This window comes from Platichthys flesus, chromosome 15 (assembly GCF_949316205.1).
Source record: "Platichthys flesus chromosome 15, fPlaFle2.1, whole genome shotgun sequence".
In the NCBI taxonomy this organism is placed as follows: Eukaryota; Metazoa; Chordata; class Actinopteri; order Pleuronectiformes; family Pleuronectidae; genus Platichthys; species Platichthys flesus.
In genome coordinates, this window is record NC_084959.1 from 18,942,123 (window position 1) to 18,957,411 (window position 15,289).

Consider the following 15,289-nt stretch of genomic DNA (forward strand, 5'->3'; position numbering starts at 1 on the left):
TGTTTGGAGCTGGCGCACAGGGGGAAGGCATGGGACTCTGGGATGTTGGAGCGGGGCGGATCAGTTTGTACAAACTCATCCAAACTCTACACACAGACGCTTATCGTGCATCGCTCTCTGTTACTTTATCCAAGCTTGTGAGGCTGCAGCGATCTGTGTTGCATTGTGGGATGTGTTGAGAATCTAGAATATGTTTTTATAATATTGAATTAAAGGTGTATGTTGAATTCTTAAAAACTACATAAAATGCAGTTTCCATCTTAACACACAGTTTCTATTAGTGTTAAGTATTTCCAATGGGATGCTTCAGTGGACATTTCCCCCCCACATGAGTGTTTGCTCTGATCTTCATCAGCCTCACTCTTGTGGAGGACTTGAAGCTGTGTAAATGAAAAGTGTCACATCCAGATGCTGCCACCATCATCAAACAAAGTGGGATTGCTCCATCAATGTTATCAGGTCCCTCTTGGAATCAGAAGTACCACCACATGCTCAGCCCCACTCCAGTATTTTACAAATTGGACTTTTATTATTAGATTAATGTTGCCACTTATTTTCAAAAATAAATCAAATGTTTTTTATGTATCTAAAAACAATGAATTAAAGGGCAGGGCCGGTGAGCAAGTTCTGTAATCGCGTTTGATTGAACACAGTATAAAACCAGCAACACTGACGCCTGCGGCATCGCCTGATATGAACATGAACGAGCAGTTAAAATGACAATGTTTGGTTTGTTCTTCAATAGATGAAGTGGCCGGGGTCAGAAAGGACCTATTGACACACTGGTCTTCCATCAGGTTTTGTCTTCATTAACAGTTAATCTGTGGCTAATGGTACAGAGAGAGTAGCTGGAGAGCATTGGATTAATGGTTCCACTTCCTTAAGATCTAACAACTCCCCGACACTTGTCAACGCAGCATACAGCTCTCAAACCACATCACTGTGTAGCTTCATCCAACTTTTAGCGCACAGACAAATCACTTCCCCCACCTCAATATAATGACTTACCTCAGTTGAGAAAAATAAATGTCCCTGTTCTGCGTGCAGCTTCCTTGCTGAGCCCAGGCCATTTTCTTTTCCATTTCATCCTCGTCTTTATTCTGTCAGGTTCCCGGTGACAGATGTGAAGGGAGAAAAGATAAATGTTTGTAGTGGCTGATTGTAAAATGTCATCTCTGAAGTAGAGCCGAGGCCGAAGTCCCTCTCTCTTTTGTGTGTAATGGCCCCCATGATGATGCATTTCTTTCTTTCTACTCGAGAGGAAGCCCTTCTCATGCTTAACAGCACAGTGCATGCTAATGGGCTACAGTAAGGAAAGCGTTAATGTGTGTGAGTGTGTGTCTTTGCAGCACAGGGCCTGTGGACCTGCAGACAGAGCCCTGTTAAGATCTCTACCTGCAGCTCTGAACCCCTGATCCCCCCCCCCCGATCCTCCTTTCAGCCCGCCACTGTTTCCATTTCCATCTGCTTCCATTCCTGCACTCTCAGATAAGCTCTGCTCAGAAAATACACAGCTTGCCTTCTTTTAAAAAAAAAAATTGTTTACACTCACCTGGATTCAGAACTATAATCCATAACCACATGCTTTTTTTTTCTTCCATATTTAGAAAATTGGTATAAAATCACAGCAGCTAACACAGACTGTTTTTTTTTTCGTACTCACAGCACATATCTCCTAGGCTTGGCTCTGTAGCACAGGTTGCAGTCACATTTTGACAGGTCAAATGATATTGAAATACTGATCAATGGCCTCATGGCTGTGTCTCAGTATGAAGTCGCCCCCCCCCACCCCGCCTTCGCCTGTGGAGCTAACTGCTTCAGATGCTCAGTAGGTGGGCAATGCAGTTTTCTCTCTCTCTCTCTCTCTCTCTCTCTCTCTCTCTCTCTCTCTCTCTTTAGTCTGTGTACCTGTCACTCAGGATCTGTGCCCCCCCCCCTTCTCGCTTGCTACTTTAATTCCCACTCACTCTCAGTTACAAAATGTAGTGAACGTAATTAAATTTGCTTAGTGTAATGTCTAAATTCTTCTTGTCAGGAATCATTGTTTTACGCAAAGTTTGTTCTTTCATAAAACAATTGACACTTCAAAGGATTCCACAGTAAATACTAAATATGTAGATGTCCATTACAAGTGTATAAGGTCCATATTCCTGTAAGGATATTAAGTTGGAAATAGGTGATTTGCTCTAAAGTGATATTTAATGCACTGATGTAGAAATACATGTTCAGTCCTACAACAGCTTCATTTACTGCTGGCAATAACTAGTTAGAATCTTTTCATGGCTGGAATATTAAGCATGAAAGTCCGGGCTCAGGAGGAAGACGTGAGGATGACAGTAATACTGCATTTGAAAGGTGAAACCTGCGACAAAAACTCTTACTGGAAATTCTGGACTGGGTTTGGTGGGATAGTGCAGGGCTGTCTGGAGCGGTGTGTTCATGCTTTGTATGTGAGTGGGGAAATTCTTTTAGCTAATGGTTCAGGCCTGCCATCCATCACCTTGTTACTCGGCATATGTGATTGTTGCTATTTATGTCATCACTAAGGACGAATCCATAAATGCTGCCAGACTGAATAATACATTAACATTTCGTTTTATTACCCTGACTATTCTTTTAATTGATGCCTGGAGAGGAAGCAAAGTGTGTGTTAGTATGTGTGTGTGTTGTAAATATTTTAGAATACGATTCAACCTCTGCCAGTATTATAGGGTTATTTTTTACATTTGCCAAATGTATACAGTTTTTAACAGAAAGAGGCTCTCGGTCTCATATTGTAAGTAAAACTGTTTGGACAATGAAATGTGCTAAATGTGTACAGCAAACTGTGTTAACTCTTATATTCTGGCACTGATTATTTCCATCATTCAAATCAACTTTACAGTGTTGGATGTTAGTAATTAATCAATTATAATTATTTTAAATTTAATTGATATAAAATAAATAAAGAAGAAGATGAGGAACATAATAGATGTACAGGTGTATGTGTGTGTGTGCGTGTGTGTACACTGACCATTAGGGTTGCGGCTGTAGTTGGTGTTACTGGTGTTAGATAGTGTTCAGGATGATGCCACTGTCTACCACAGTAATTAATTGGAAACACTGTACCCCTTTTCAAATGTACCTCAAGAGCTTTGGCAGTAAGTAAACACTCCAAACCTCTGCTGTTCCAACAAGGATTGTGTCTTGCTGCGGAGCCGCTTCTGCCAGCCCTGTAGCCCTATGTTTTTATTCTCATGCTAGGATCAGCCTCCGCAGATCCAGCTAACCTCGGATCAAACAGGCTGAGGAGCTGTGTTTTAGCTGTGGCGAGCACTGCTTGTCCTGAACATTATCATAGCAGCATTATCATAGCAGCAGTGCTAAATATATATATATATATATATATGTGTGAACTTTCTAAGCCACAGTCCTTGGTCTTTGGGCAACGATCACGATCTACCAGTGGAAGGGAAATATTTAAATATAATATATGGCTGGTATACATAAAGGGAGTTGATTGTTCTCTCCAACATGACCAATGGTGTGCTCCTTGTGGGAACGGTTGGGTTTCTTTATACTAATGTGAGGTCTCAACCTCACTATGTAAAGTACCTTGAGATAGGGTATGATGTGATTTGGCATTATACAAATATAATTGAATAGTTGGCTCATCTGTATTCAAGAAACATCTGTCTCACCTGAACAGCTGTTTACAGCAGCTGGACGACTCAATGTTACACTGAACAAACAGCTCTTTATTTACTAAAATCATGTAGCTAAGATATAATTATTGTCTCAAATGAAATCAGTAAGGCTAAAGTCTGGGATTTGCTTTGTTGATTTGGTCAAGCCTGGATGTGTAGAATTGTCCTGGCCATGTTTAGAAATGGTGACAACTGCAATTTAAGATAAGAGCTTTATTTTGGTAGGAATAATGTGAATTATTTGTAAGACTGACTTTGTTGAGGTTTCAACAATTCTGACATTTCCAATATTACACTAAGATATTTCTTTGAAGTTTATTTTCAAAATGTAATTTGCCTCGTTAGTTTGGTCTGGGTATGGTTATGTTTGAGAATATGATAATAATAACTTGGAAAATACACATTGTGAATGAGAGAGGAACCTCTAGTTTTGTGTTTGTGTTTAAGTGTGTCCTACAGAGACGACTATTCTTCAGAAAGCCAGATGGATCCTGAGCTCTCCACCCCAAATTAATACATGGGCTTGTGTTGTTTTCAGTCAAGTGTTCTTCAGCTCTTGTGTCTTCTGCTGTTGGGAGAAGAGAACAGAGAACCACATGCCATCGCATCCACTCACAGCAGATCTTCATGTAGAAAGCCACAACGTGTACACAGCCATAATAAAGACGTTCCTCATGATATACACAGACTAGTGATGTGGTCTCCCATCCTTTTTGTTAACTCAACTAAATTTGATTCTTCTCTATGCTTGATCTACTATGTGATTTTGTGGATAGTTATTTTGTAGGGTCAGCAAAGTTAGCTGGTTGCGCTGACATCATTATTTGCTGACATCATTAATAGGAACATACTTACTTGTGATGCTTTGTTTCTTTCCCCCAGTGATCACAAAACGCTTTTAACAAAATAAACATTCCTGACTAAGTAAAATTGAAGATTAATGGCCAGTCTTACACAAACACGTCGGAGTTGTCAACCTTTTCTTTTTAATTTTCAGCACATTTCAACAATACCAATAATTAATAATCGTTTTAAGTATTATTCACACCGTTTCATCTCTACTAGTGTCATGTGCTTCTTCTCTGGCAAGTAACCTGCTTGCAATGTGACTCAGCCTAATGTCAGTGTCTTTACAAAGAAAGGAACTTGTTCATCCATCTCCTGTAAAGTGGAAACTAGAAATGTCTGCTTTGCTGCCATTTCCCAACTTTGACTCATGTCTGTACAGAATTCACATCGTATGTCAGTATTTATTATTCAACCGTGAATATGTCCACCATAAGCTTCCTTTGAGATTTACGTCAGACTTGCGTTATGTTAAATATTTGACATCTTTAACAGAAATGTAAACTGTGTCCATGTTAGATTCTGTTCCCCCGCGTGTGGAGAGTGTTTGGTTCCATGCCCTCGAGGCACATGACATTAGATAAGGCAGCTGGCACAGCTCCACATGCAGTGAAAGTAATTTACTGCTGGCTCTGCAGCCGGTTTAAAAAGAATCACTGCACATACAGAGCACAGTGTCTGCATAAATGCACTGTCGCTCATCACAGCTCCCGCGGTCAGTACATTGGACTACAGTGTATATCGGGGGGGTTGTCTCTGTGGTGGCCTTGTTGGTGGAGCGGCTCAAATGCTCGTCTCACTGCAGCACTGGGAACAGGGCTGTGGTGGAGAAGGGAGGTGGTGGTGGGAGCTCCCGGTTGCCAACAGCCCGTCTGTGTTTGCGGAGCTGTCGTCATTCCGATTCTCCCACAGGGCTCAGGCTTCACTTCGACACTGGAGACTCGTGCTGTCTCTCTTCGCGGCTGTCGATCTCGCTGCCACTCAACCATCCCTCTTCCTCCTCCTCTGAGGCACCTCTCCCCCAGAAGGACTCCTGTGAAATGAAGCATTGATTGCCCCTGTGCAGACGGAGGATACAACCTAGTGCTATTTCTCTGCACACACCCCCACACTCTTTCAAAGGTTAGACAAACCAAAATAGGTTATTTGGCCAATATTAGGCTCTTAGATTACTCTTGAAAAATAACATTTGGATTCCTTGATTATATACAATCTGAGGTCTGTTCTCAAACTTTTCCCCAGCTGGCTACCTGGCAACCTGCCCGATCAGGAGCAAGTCGGAGCAAAACAATAGGTGTGGATCGGGAGTGCTTGTGATTGGCTGGCTGCAACTGCGGCGCCCCCTTTCCACTGGCCCCAGTAAAGTGCTGCATGCTTTGTTTGCACATGTGGTGTGTTGAACTATGGTGGTACCGTGGCCTAACAGCAGGGGATAATCATACTGACCCAGAATATTATGCATTGGAAAATATACAAACTGTGTGGTGATGCACTGGCTCCCGGCAGATTAACCAAAATACACTTTTGTGGCAGTGGGTAGTTATAATCTGGAGGAAGAATGGAATCCAAAGACATTTAGTTGTGTTGGACTGTCTCCATTCGGCTCTGCTCTGATGGTTCCATCCCTGATTAGAAAACTCCTGCTGCTGCTAATAAATTATTGAGCGTCTCTGTGTCCTGGTGTAGTTTTTAACCCCAGGCAGACACTGACAGACATTAAACCTGTGTGAGGTTTGTGAAAGGGAAACCAAGCATCATTATTACTGGAACTATTGCTATTTCCTAAGTTTTTTCATTAGTTATTTTTTTATTTATTTAGTTTCCTGTTTCATACTCTCATTTTAGGCAATTACTTATTTCCTAGGCTTAATTTTTTCCACATATGTGGTAGCTAGCTCAGTCTGATATAAGAAGCATAAAAGGGGAGAAATTATGGAATGCACTGATTAAAAATTAATTTTAAAAACGTTGTGGGACCAGAAGTATTCTATACCAGGATTAATTGGTAGTTAAATTTTTTATAACAGTTGCTTTTTTTAGCCTGTAATGAACTGTGAACAGTTGTGTCATTTGTGTTGTTGTAATTAATCAGATTAAGACTGGGGGATAGTGCCATCCAACAAGATAATGAACCTAATTATTGTATTTGCATCAAATTGTTATTATGACTCCATTTACTTTTCTGTTCATTAGAGGTGATAGACAGCATGCTGCTGAACACCAGCCAGCACTTTGGCTGCATAGCTCCATCTAGAGTGGTCCAGTGAGAGAGGATATAGCTCCCCAGGGATGTCTGGGAAATGTATTAAAGATATGCAGAGTGGAAAGTAACACACATACACCAACACATACTCACACATTGTACATTGCACTGCAAGCTAACAGTATAGATATGAAAATGTAATTATAACAATACAAATGTGTCTCTTTTCAGACCCACTAAGCACAGCACAAATAGATAAGAAATTGAAGTACAACATTATTCGACAGCACCAATTAATGGAACTAGTGATTCAAATGTTTTCTCATTCCTTTGTTTGGGAGAACATGAGTTTCCTTTTACATCCTGCATTGATTAGACTAAGGTCAATATGTTGTATATGCATACTGTACATGATTATATGTGCAAACACTCTGTTTCAAATTATTTAGAAAGCCAAGGCCAAATCTTTTGTTTTTGTTGTAAGAGATCCCAAGATGTAAAAGGGACAAAAGTTGAGAATTGAATCTTTTATTTAAATCCATTTATATCTAGATGTGTCCAAACTAAATACTGACACATGCCTGACAAGTGTTAATTGTTGCCCTGGTGTCTTCTTCTAGTTTGACTGTTAAAGCATTGATTAACACTGTGTGTCTTCCAAGTTGAAGCCTTGGGTTTTATATGTGAAAAATGTGTCTGTGGTGTAAAGTGAACATAAAGACCAGAGTGTTGTCTGATGGAGAAATGTTAGACATGTTGTAGCTGAGAAAAGATTGTAAATAAGAGCCAAACTCTGTGCATAGCCAATACCAATGTCCTGAAATAAAAAAAAGAAACTGATTCACTGAGCAACAGACTTCTCCTGTTCAACCAGGACAAACAGCAGATGACAGAAACATTGGGAGAGCATCAGGCATGTATGTGATGTTTGGTTAATTTAGTGGGGAGAGGAACAACGTCCTGCCATGGAAACCATTACACACCATCATTTGCACATGGTAGCCAACAGAAAAGAGACTCTAAACTTCTCCACAGAATATTTTAAGCCTCTAGTTGTTGATCTGGATATCATTTTTCTCTGAGTGATCATTTTGTGTTTTATCTTTTTAGCGGAACGCCCATTTTTAGGTAGAGATGCCGGAGAACAACATTGTCTCCATTTCTGGACAGTTTGTGAAGTGATGAATATCTCAAGTTTGTGAAATTACTGTGTAACTTCTTACAGCTTCATGTAAATCCGCACTTCTTGATCATAAGTCCATTGAGATTTATTTTGCGAGGCATGTTTCACATCAGCAGACGCTTCTTGTGTCCTCAGACCCAGCTTTGCCAACTGCTTCTTCTGATTAGACCTGGTTGATGTCGTTCGGTTTAGCGTTTTAGCGACACATATTGTCCAGGAACACTGCAAAGGTATAGTGTGTTTGTCCATTATTGTAACTGTAGATACAGATTTGACTATATTTGGAGACAGATTTAAACAGAACGGCAGCAATCTCAAAGGTTTCACTTACCTTTACTCACCCCTGTGAGTCTGTGTGATGGTGGGAAGAGCAGGTTTAGAGCTTTGACTGCAGTGGTGGAGGGATAACGGCAATGAAAGTCAACCGTGCTCGTCCAGAGGCTGTGTAGCAGGAGCGTGCTGATTTGGAGCATTATATCAAAGTTTTATAACTCTCAGCCAAAGAAGTCGCAGCCTGACATGAGTAGCTGTTGAGCAAGGATTTCTTTTCCTTTTGAGCTTTTTGCTGTGACCACATTATACTTCTGGTTTCTGAGTGAATGAAAGTACTGGCAGAATGGTTAAGAGAAGCAGGCCTAATATGAAAACATAGTCTAACATGGGTACAGCTAGGGCTGCTCGATTAATCGAAATTTAATCGTGATTACGATTATGGGGTCAAACGATCTCCAAATCGGGTTGAAACGATTATTTGGCATTTTTTTTCGAAAGAAACACGCATGCGCTATTCAGTCCTTCCCCCAAAGCATTCAGCGGCGCAGCTGACTGGCTCTCACTCTCAAGCAGCAGTAAAGTGAAGGTCGGAGGTGAGTTGTGTGTGTGGTGACCGGCGGTGAAAAAGACAGCGCGAGTGGAAAAGCAGGGAGGGCAGCAACACACCATGTAGCGGCTGGGCAGGGCACCGCTATTCTGAAGCGTGTCCCCGCCTGGCTGTTGAGACTGGTCAGACCAGACCCACATTTCTTCGTGCCGGTCAGTCGGTCATGGAGTGTTAGGTTTGCCATCATTAAGGGTTTGAATAACCGGGCACCGATATCCTGGTTTCACGGAGGAATAACACCGTCCTTGGCGTTTAACGGAAAAATAAAGCATAGACTTCAGAATAAGGGCACATATACTAATAATCGTTTGAATAATCGTGATTTTTATATTGTCCAAAATAATCGTGATTATGATTTTTTCCATAATCAAGCAGCCCTAGGTACAGCCGTAAGCACCTAGTCATTACTCTCTTTCCTTGCCGTCTTTAAAGCAAATTCGGTAATAATTTTTTTGGGCGTTTAGTACGAGCATCAGTCAAGAAAAGCACTCAGCAGGGTTCTCTTCACTATTTGTAAACTCCAGAATAGAAAGATATCAAAAGGGTGCAAATATTTTTCCTCCCCGGTATTTTGAAGTGTTAGAATCCCTCAAAAGAAGTATGGAAGTACATGGAATGCATGTATTACTGTTGCCACTGGTTTCAAACCAACGTTGCTTTTGGAGCATCTTAGTGTCTTGGCAGGATTAGATTCACAGTGAGCTGCCATAATACTCTTGCCAAGGTAATGTCATCTGCTCTCCCGTCATCTCTCTCTCCATTACGTGATGTCTGGTAAAGCACAATTGGCTTTAAAGCACAATCTAACAAAAGAGCTTTTGACACAAACTGTCCTGTGTGGGTTTATCACAGAAAAACCTGCTGAGAGAAACTAAAAGACTTCCTGTATGCTTGGCAAGCTCCTCAACTATCACACTTCATCAACTGCTAAGCATTAGCTCACCATTTTCTTTGTCTGAAACTTAAGCCTGTAGTCCTGCTGCCTGTTGAGACCATGGTTTTTACATTTGCATTCTGATCAGAACTGGAAGCGACTGAGACTGACGGTGGTGCACGTGCCTCATTGTGTGTGTTTGTGTGTGTGTGTGTGTGTGTGTGTGTGTGTGTGTGTGTGTGTCTGTGTAGGGGCATTGTAACTGGGTGCAAGTGTTTGCCAGATTGAAAGCCCCTCTGAGCAATTAGTTCAGCAGTGAGCGGTGCAGGTAGACAGTTTGTATTAGCAGTCAGTGAGAGAGTGCAATCAAAGTGTTCCTCTATGTGACTGACAGTCAGTTATGAACTACAGAGCACACAGTTTATATGAAGTTGAAAAAATATACCAGTGAAATTCAAAGTACGGGAAATTCAAGTGTCAGAATGTGTTGATCCAATACAAGAGATGAGATCTCTTAAAGTCAACAGAGCTTTTTGATCTCCAGTGACACAGAATCCAACAACCACCTCCAAAGAAAAACTGAAAGGGCAAACTACCACACACATGCTCACCGTAATAAAGCTGAATGAGTGGATTAGAGGCATTTTTTAACAAACAACAAATGAACGCAAATAAGCCACATTTCATATTTCAATGCAGCAACAGTCAGATTCTTTCTCACAATAGATATCTCTGACTTTCATTGGTGGTGAATGGTCACTGCAAGTCTCCTCCATTGCTGGGGATGGCACAATACCAAAAACTGTGATATTATGACATTTCCATGATTCTCCATAACAAATTCGATACCACGGTAAAAAACTAAATTAATTAATTTACTTCAACATACTCCTTTATTAAAAATGTTTTAACTCTACAAACATTTATAGTGGCTAGGAAGCCTTCATGTAGTAATAAATAAAAAGAAAAGACTATTTCACACACACACACACACACACACACACACACACACACACACACACGCACACAAGTGCAAGCAACAGATTACAATAATTAAGGAATGAACTGCAAATACTCTATCAATTAAATACTCATAAATCACTTCACAGGAATTTGTGTAATGACATCTTACAGTTGTAGCAAGAACAAGTTAAAGTAAGTATAATTTCCGAGACTTAAAATTTGTAAATGTTATTTTTATTGTAAAAACATGTCATAGTCGCCTCTGGTCTCCATCTTCACTCAATCCACTGCCATGTCAGACTGCTGCTCAGCCCTCTCTCATTGCGGTAAAGCCTTCCTCCAAAGTCAAGCTATTCCTTTCTGGCTTCAGTGCGTTTCCCAAAGTGGAGGCTGGCTTTACCTCAGTTCATTCTCATGCCTGCTGGGCATCCACCCGCGCTCAACACTCATCACTCCTTTTCCAGCTCCATCCTGCATACTGCTACCGCCACTTTTCCCTCAGCCTTCTTCTGCTAGAACCTCCCCTCCAATTCATTTTTGTCACTTGTAGCTTTGTTCTGCAATTTAGATTCACACAGTCAAGCAGAATTGACTTTGGTCTAAAACCACAAATCTTTTTTTTATGTTAAAGTACACTTATTCGATTTGGTCGTCCACTGCAGGTGGTCAAATGACAAAAAGTGATTATGACAATTACAAATTTCATATTCTACGTAGTCCAGATTAAATTACAGATTCAGTTCAAGTTTTTTGTGCCCACATCTTTACTTTAACTTTAATGTTATTCAAGTATATTTGAGCACTTTCATTTATATAGAACATTCCTATTTTTGTATACACCAAAATCAAGATCATACTTGTGGCAGATAAAGGTAGAAAATTGCCTATGTGTCTATCTGAAGTGTTGCTACAAATAACTGTCTCCCGAATCTCACATTTCATAGCTGCCCGTCAGTTTGCACTGACATCAACAACAGTGCGGGAGCTCTCACTGTAGCTTAAAGCCGAGAGCAAAGTGGTGCTGAGTGACATGAGCAGAGTGTTTCATATTTGAAGAGTCCTACTGAGTGATAAGTCTCAAATGATTATGCTCAGCACAGCTTTGCGTGAGAGGGTGAACTGTACACACTTGACACTCCACAGGCAAGCTGAGAGGATCAATTCATAGCAAAGCTTTTTCCCCCCCCAAACCTATATATATTAATTTATGGGACACATTTATGGGACACATTTTGAGCCATTGTGAGACATTTTTTTATAAAGACATATCTTTTTGTAAGTTGTGTGTGTCAGTGTCTCTCCTGCTGCTTGCCAAATTGTCTGCACAGTGAAGAGCTCTATATGTATGCACACACTTAAACTTGTCGCTTTGCGAATGTCAAATCCAGCAAAGCCGCAGCCTCAAAGTGTGTGTTGTTGAGTGTGTCTCTTGTCATTGCCTTGTATTTCATCTCTGGGTGTCAGGAAAAAGCTGCTTTTCAGGGGAAATTGGGTTTTGGCTGACGGATCTGTAAAATATAATCAGAGCAGCCAGTGTTGGAACTAGTTAGCTTGCCTACAGTCTGCCAGCTCCCATTCTGCATGCTGTCACCATCATAAATATTTTGTACACCTTGCACAATAGTAAAGAAAGCAGTAGAAATATGCTGTTGTCATTTGCAGTGGCAAGTGTAATCTAACAGGAAGGACAAATAATGGCACTTGGTAGGGCTGCTTGATAATGGAAAAAATCATAATCACGATTATTTTGGACAATATCGAAATCACGATTATTCAAAACAATTATGTGCCCTTATTCTGAAGTCTATGCTTTATTCTTTAAATGACTGGAGCGTGCGCAATAAAGTGAATCACTTCCTGTACAGTTAAACATCGGTGACGGCTCCGTGTCTTATTCCTACGTGAAACCAGGATATCGGTGCCTGGTTATTCAAACCCTTAATGATGGAAACCCTAACACTCCAGCCAGGCGGGAGTGTGCTTTAGAATAGCGGTGCACGGAGCGGCCGCTACATGTTGTGCTGCTGCTCAAACTCTTTCAACCCTTCTTGTCGATCACATGGGGGGGGCTTTTCCACTCGCGCTGTTTTTGTCACTGCCGGTCACCACACACACAACTCGCCTCCTTCACTTTACTGCTGCTTGAGAGTGGGAGACAGTCAGCTGGGCCGCTGAATGCTTTTGGGGAAGGACTGAATTGCGAATCTGCGTATCTTTCGAAAAAAATGCCAAATAATCGTTTCAACTCGATTATAGTAGTTTGGACAACCTGCTGCAGAGAGCTTTGCTGCTTTAGCCTCTATTGCCGCTTCTTAGGAAGGCTATGCTAGGTTAATGCCTTCATTCATCAAACCTCTAGAGACTCTACCACTGTTATGATGTAGAGGACTGTGGAGCCTGAGCCTAAATTAGTCTGATTTTCTGCGGTATAGTGAAAAACCCTTCTATGCATGCCCTAGATAAGTACACCCATTAGAAAGGGAATTCACTACAACCACCTCAGCTGTCATATTGCCAGCCTCTTATTGTGGCACTATTTGTTTCAATCTTAGTTGTTTGTAAACATAAGGCGATTCCATAATTTGAGCTGATCACTCTGAGGAATGTCTAGCCTTCATCCCTGATGCAAGGGAACTGAACGAGGGTTGGTGTGGGCCTCATATGTAAAGTAATGATATCTCAGCAAGGACTCAAAAGCCTAAGACCAAACCTTCTGGAGGTCTTGGTGACATTATAAGCTAACTTTTTGATTATTTCCTCTTGATACTACTCTGTTTTGTCTTTAGCTTTTTAGTGATCTCATGAGACTTTTCTTTCTCTAAAGATGTGAGGGCCATACGCAGCAGAGTAATCCTGTCCTCATCAATTTAACTTCAAGCGTTTTTTTGGTTTCAGTGGAACCATCGTCTATTATCGGCTCAGAGTAAAAATACAGACGTGTGTTTAACACGTCTCTGAAACCCTGTTGTTTTATGAATATTTTAATAGTTCTAAATAAGATAGATATGTGTTCATTACTATTCCTCCTCCTTAATACTGGAATTCCAATTAGTTTTAGCTGTTTGCACTTACTGTTTCTGAGACCTGAATAAAAACCTAAAAATGTTAGAGAAGTATGTATGCACACAGAAAAATGTAGCTTACCCGTATTGGCAATGCCACTATCATTACAATTGTCATTATTGCTCCCTTCATCTCACACATGTTCTTACATGTGGCTCTCTCTGAGGTTTCTATGTTCTATTCTTCCCAGTAGTGTTTCCTCACTCTTGCTGAGGGTTAAGGGGCAGAGGATGTTGCACCTTGTTACCTTGTTAAGCCCTATGAGACAAATTGTGATTTGTGAATGTGGGCTATAAAAAAAATTGGATTGACAGATTGATTAACAAATGGTCAGAAATATTAAAATACTGCTTTTGGAATTCTTCATTGAATTCACATCCAAGCCACTTTGTCTTAGCTTTCTTCAATTTTCGTCTCTGTTTCTATTTCCGTCCTATTCCTAAGATGAATTTTCACTTAAATGTATATCCGTTCTTTCATCAGTCATATACGACCGGACAGCATATTTTCACCAGCCTGCGTCCCATTTTGACTGGAGGCAACCATTCATGAGTGTTGTTGTGTAATTACATTGCTTAGAGACCACGGTTGTAAGCTGTCTGGCAGATCTTTTCTTCCCTTCCCTAAATACATCTTTTAGCAACAGTAATTGATATTGATGCCTGCTGCAGGAAGTGCTTGTAAATCACAGACAGACTTGGGGGACGGCTGTGGGTTTAGCAGTTCCAAATAGTGTGAGTTATGTGTGAATAAGAACCCGCCGTCTTTAATGATGTGTTGTTGCCTCATGCTCCTACTGGGGAGCTCCGACAGGCCTGATGGATGAAGTGGTCTTGATGTGCCGCTCTGCAATCAGCCCTGTGTGGTTTCAATCTATAGTTCATTAGAAATTCTGATCACTCTCCAGCAGTGGAGGAATTTCATTTATATTTATTTGAGATAGTTTTGTAAAGCTAACAGCGCATGTTTGTTAAACAGTGAATACACAATCGGTCAGATTAACAATTATTTAAACACGTTTTCTGTTTAATCACCTGAAACATTGGCTCAGTTGGCATTGGTTCTTTGTCCAAGAAAGTATTGGTGTTATAAATCTCCTGTATCCCTGAGCATTTAATGTACGCTGCTGTCAGTGCTTATGCTAAGAGGGTTCTCTACATTACCGTATCACTCCCAGTGAAGCATAGTGTTATGATTTAGCTGTTTTGTAAACATGGATTTTAAAGTACAGTATGTGTTAATCAGTCTGCTCAGCGCCTTTACTAAACAACACCTCCCCTTTCGATTTGCCCTCCATTTGAGTGAAAAGGCAAATTATTCTGTGCTCTCTGTAGCTTACTGTATTGACTTGTTTCCAATTTAGCCCGCTGATCGTTGGAGGTGGGGGGTGGGGGGTGGGGGGGTGGGGGGGTTAGGAACCAGGGCTCAGGCTTCCCCTGCCAGATCCATCCTGTCTGGAAAGGTGATCAACAGGAGGATTAGTGAAGAACGTTCACTGTAGTTCGGCCCAGAGGGTGAAGGGTTCACATGTCTGTTTGCAGTTCAGAAAAGGTTATTTAAGGCAAATCACCTTTCCATGTTATGTTGTTTA